The sequence below is a fragment of the Cyprinodon variegatus genome, unplaced genomic scaffold (assembly GCF_000732505.1).
Source record: "Cyprinodon variegatus isolate N-32 unplaced genomic scaffold, C_variegatus-1.0 Scaffold743, whole genome shotgun sequence".
Classification (NCBI taxonomy): Eukaryota; Metazoa; Chordata; class Actinopteri; order Cyprinodontiformes; family Cyprinodontidae; genus Cyprinodon; species Cyprinodon variegatus.
In genome coordinates, this window is record NW_015151196.1 from 13366 (window position 1) to 18774 (window position 5409).

Consider the following 5409-nt stretch of genomic DNA (forward strand, 5'->3'; position numbering starts at 1 on the left):
GACGAGTGGATTAATCGAATGATTCATTTAGAATGTTTTAAAAACTCACTACAGGAAACTTTTGAAGAATCTTTTAAATCTTTGGTCAAACAGATGAATGTTCTTTAAATTACTTTATCATTTGACCTTTATTGACCCGGGAAAATAACCATTAAGTTTAACAACCTTTTTTCAGTAGAGACTTGGTAAAAAAATAAAAAAAGAACATAAAATAGCAAATTAGGTAACCTTCGAAATAGTTACAATAATTAAATGAATAACTGTTCCAAATATATTGAGTGCTTTTATAAAAAAGTGTTTCGGGGTTTGAGAAGAATTATCTTAAATTGCTTTTCAAATAGAATTTCATACTTCCATATATATATATATATATATATATATATACAGAATCTATGGTAATATAAAACATGCAATACACTATATGCAATATATAGTACATAGCTATACTATATACACAATAGACTGTGCATTAAAGTAACGCAGGAAGTCTGGGGACGGTGCAGAACGGGGGTGTATATGTCCTTTATATAATTTACCATTACAAAATATTCTAATGAAACGTGACAAATGACACTATTGGAGTTTTTTCCTAAATGTGTGTCTCTTTTTAGATGCAGGGTCGGGTTTCCTGCATCAGAACATTTCCAGACCAGTGGAGGAGTGTGGTTCGTGCTGGAAGCTGCTGTTCTCTGTCTGTCCTGCTGTTTCTCTGCTCTCAGCTCTCTTCTCCTCACTGTTGGTCTACCTGCTTTGCCTGAAGAAAGGTGCTGAAGATGATTTTTGACATTAAGAATTGTGAAACCAATATTTTTATTTATTTATATTGAAATATCTTTTATACCTACAGCAAACAATGAAGCTGAAAATAAGAGATGTGACATTTCAAGGCAAACAGAAGGAGCTCAGGTAACAAACAACAGAACGGTTATTTTTGTTTTTGTTTTTTAAAAATAATCTCTGTGTTAAACTTTTTAATATGATGATGATTTTGAATATTACTTCCTAGGATGAAAATGTTTGTTATGCTGCCCTGGAAATCCATCCGCCATCACAAAGGACGAAGAGGAAGAGGACGATCCAAAGTTCAGATTTCAGTACATACTCTGCCATCAAGACATGAGGAGATTCATATTTAACACAGAAGTCTTATTTCAGCTTTGTCTTATTTCTATTTACATCTCTGTTCATCAGTGAAGCTCTTTTCAAACCAGCAATGACCTTTGCAGGCAGAGCTGCTTTTGCTGCATGTTTTTAATTAAATGTCTAACTTTCATTGTAGGCGTCTTGAGTTCCTCTCTGAGACAGCTTAGTCAAAAACAGCAGCGAAGCTCCGACACGCCGTACCGTACTACTCTAAACCTGGTTCTATATTTCAGTTTGCAGAAGCTCTAGTTACATTAAAATTAGTGTTGCACCGATGCCATTTTTTGGCCTCGATACCGATACCTGATACCTGGCTGTGCAGTATCGGCCAATACCGAAATTGATGTGTGTGTATATTTGAAGAACTGCATACTAGTTGGATGTAAAATAATTGCCATCATGGCTTTGTCAAGCTGCTGCCTACCTTTGTGAAGCAGGAAAAAGACAAAAACAAAGTGAATCCAGTAGAACGTTTTACCTGGAATGGGTGACAATAGTTGAATAAACTTTTGGCTCTCAAAATGGTATCGGTGACCGATACGATGCCACCATTTTAGCGCTGGATCGGGACCCTGCCCAATACTGGTATCTGTATCGGTGCAACACTAAATAAAATATACTTTCAAATATTCTCAGTGGCATTTATTCAACTCAAATGTTTCAGTAATGTAACATCAGATTTTGTGACCATTTTCTTTTACAACCAGCTCTGTACTGTTTATCTAGAAATAGAAGGTAAATCTAAACAATTACACGTTTTTATCTCTTTTGCATGTAATAATGTTTTTGTTCACTTGAGGCCATTCAAAAGAATGAGAAACCAAAAGGTTAATAGAAATCAGCTTTAAGGACATCTCTCCTATTTAAAAAGGTTTCTTCAGGTTTAGTTTCCAGCTGTAATATTTGAGACTCCAACAGTCATTAAAGTCATCAGGTGGGGGAACATCAACCAGGACAGGAAATATTGACAGTCTGTAATGTTATGCTCTCTGATGTCTTGGCCAGGTTTTGTTATCTATTAAATGTTATATATTTAATGTTCTCTATTAAATTTTTATCTCATTTAATCAGAAAATCCTTGTGTGGTCTCTAGTGATGGCTCCATTAACAAATTAATCAAACTTAAAAAAAATTGCCCCAAAGTTGAAACCATGCACAAAATATTTAACACGCTTTTGAATGGCGGCATCTGCTGGACAGTTATGAGAACTACATCTGAGCCTGTATCCAAATGTCCTCAATTATTTGTCACTGAACTCTTTTTTACATAATAACAGTAATTATAATGATTAAAGAAGATATTTATGCATATTTTTGTATTCCTGACATGTGAAATTTGTATGTGATTAACTTTTGTTGCATAACAGCTTGAATTAAGGCTTTTTCTTTTCTTTTTTTTTGTAGCGGATTGCTGTATAATAAAACCTTATAAAATCATACTTTAGGCAGTTTTTGACAGAATTTTAACAAAAATGTGGAAGGAGTGTGAGCTTCTGCAACTGAGATGGTGCTTGTGTTACTTTAATTTTAAAATAGTGAAGTTTTGTGCACTTTTGTTCGGTTTCAACAATTGTTATTAAAAAAAAGAATAATTTCCTCTGTGTCTGGCTTCAATCTGCTCCTCTTCTGTCTCACCTCTCCAGCTTTTTTTATACATACATTGTTTAGATTTACTTATATCTTTTTACCCCTTTTATCGAATAGAATAGAAAATCCCTTTATTGTCCCACAATGGGGAAATGTACAGCAGCAGTAAGATTATAGAAAATGGTCACACAAAATGTGGACCTTAGAAAAATGTATAATAATAAAATAATAGTGAAGAGTTCAAATATAAACAATAAAATCCTGTACTGTAAAGTGTTTTAACAATATACAGCTGGAGAACAAATAACCAATATACAGCTATGGACATTTCTGCAGTAATAGAGATGTGCAAAATGACAGCAGCATGTTATTTAACTAACTAAGGTTTCTATCATTACATTTGCTTTTNTTTGTTAAACTTTTTAAAATGATGATGATTCTGAATATTACTTCCTAGGATGAAAATGTTTGTTACGCTGCCCTGGAAATCCATCCGCCATCACAGAGGACAAAGAGGAAGAGGACGATCCAAAGTTCAGATTTCAGTACATACTCTGCCATCAAGACATGAGGAGATTCATATTTAACACAGAAATTAAACAGTAATAAAGGAGTCCTTAGAGTTTTATTTCCTTTTATTAACTTCCCTCCAAACTAAAGAAAAAAATGTTTAAACCCTCATCGTAACTCTTCTTTTCAGACAGCTTTGTCTTGGTGGTATTTACATCTCTGTTCATCAGTGAAGCTCTTTTCAGTCCAGCACTGACCTTTGCAGGCAGAGCTGCTGTTGCTGCTTGTTTTAAATTAAATGTCTAACTTTCATTGTAGACGTCTTCAGTGCCTCTCTGAGACAGCTTAGTCCAAAACAGCAGCGAACTTCCGACACGCCGTACCCTACTACTCTAAAACTGGTTCTATATTTCAGTTTGCAGAAGCTCTAGTTACATTAAAATTAGTGTTGCACCGATGCCTTTTTTTGGCCCAGAAATTGATACCTGATACCTGGCTGTGCAGCATCGGCCGATACCGACACCACACCGATACCATCTGTTTGAAATTGATGTGTGTGTATATGAAGAACTGCATACTACTAGGATGTAAAATAATTGCCATCATGGCTTTGTCAAGCTGCTGCCTACCTTTGTGAAGCAGGAAAAAGACTAATACAAAGTGAATCCAGTAGAACTTTTTACCTGGAATGGGTGACAATAGTTGAATAAACTTTTGGTTCTCAAAATGGTATCAGTCCCTATTTGTTGGTACTTGCTGATACTGATACCACCATTTTAGTGCTGGATCGGGACCCTGCCCAATACTGATATCGGTATCGGTGCAACACTAAATAAAATATACTTTCAAATATTCTCAGTGGCATTTATTCAACTCAAATTGAATTTGTAAAATTTTCAAATAATGTACCATCAGATTTTGTGACTATTTTCTTTTCCAACCAGCTCTGTGCTGTTTTTCTAGAAATATAAGGTAAATCTAAACAGTTACACATTTTAACTCTTTTGCATGTAATAATTTTTTTTGTTCACTTGAGGCCATTAAAAAGAGTGAAAAACCAAAAGGTTCATAGAAATCTGTTTGAAGGTCATCTTCTCTCCTATTTAAAAAAAGTTTCTTCAGGTTTAGTTTCCAGCTGTAATATTTGAGACTCCAACAGTCATTAAAGTCATCTGATAGGGGAACATCAACCAGGACAGGAAATATTGACAGTCTGTAATGTTATGCTCTCTGAAGTCTTGGCCAGGTTTTGTTATCTACTAAATGTTATATATTTAATGTTCTCTCTTAAATTTTATCTAATTCAATCAGAAAATCCTTGTGTGGTCTCTAGTGATGGCTCCATTAACAAATTAATCAAACTTAAAAAAATTGCCCCAAAGTTGAAACCATGCTCAAAATATTTAACACGCTTTTGAATGGCGGCATCTGCTGGACAGTTATGAGAACTACATCTGAGCCTGTATCCAAGTGTCCTCAACTATTTGTTACTGAACTCTCTTTTTTACATAATAACAGTATTGATAATGATTTAGGAAGATATTTATGTATATTTTTGTATTTCTGACATGTGAAATTTGTATGTGATTAACATCCCTTTTGTTGCATAACAGCTTGAGTTAAGGCTTCTTCTTTTCTTTTTTTTTAGTAGCAGATAGTTGTGTAATTATACCTTATAAAATCATACTTTAGGCAGTTTTTGACAGAATGTTGACAAGAATGTGGGAGGAGTGTGAGCTTCTGCAACTAGGATGGTGCTTGTGTTACTTATATTTTAAAATAGTGAAGGTTGTGCACTTTTGTTCGGTTTCAACAATTGTTATTCAAAAAAAGAATAATTTCCTCTGTGTCTGGCTTCAATCTGCTCCTCTTCTGTCTCACCTCTCCAGCTTTTTTTTATACATACATTGTTTAGATTTACTTATATTTTTTTACCCCTTTTATAGAATAGAATAGAAAATCCCTTTATTGTCCCACAATGGAGAAAAGTACAGCAGCAGTAAGATTATAGAAAATGGTCACACAAAATGTGGACCTTAGAAAAATGCATAAGAATAAAGTAATAGTGAAGAGTTCAAATATAAACAATAAAATACTGTAAAGTGTTTTAACAATATAAAACTGGAGGATAAATAACCAATATACAGCTATGGACATTTCTGCAGTAAT

General features: G+C 34.1%; 1 long non-coding RNA gene across 1 annotated transcript; it reads left to right on the top strand.

Annotated features, from left to right (window-relative positions):
• Positions 1-625: 625 nt before the first annotated feature.
• On the top strand, positions 626-3533 carry LOC107098054. Its single transcript, XR_001481866.1, has 3 exons — positions 626-764; positions 848-906; positions 3188-3533. It is a non-coding gene; the product is annotated as an uncharacterized LOC107098054 (long non-coding RNA).
• The last annotated feature ends 1876 nt before the right edge of the window (positions 3534-5409 follow it).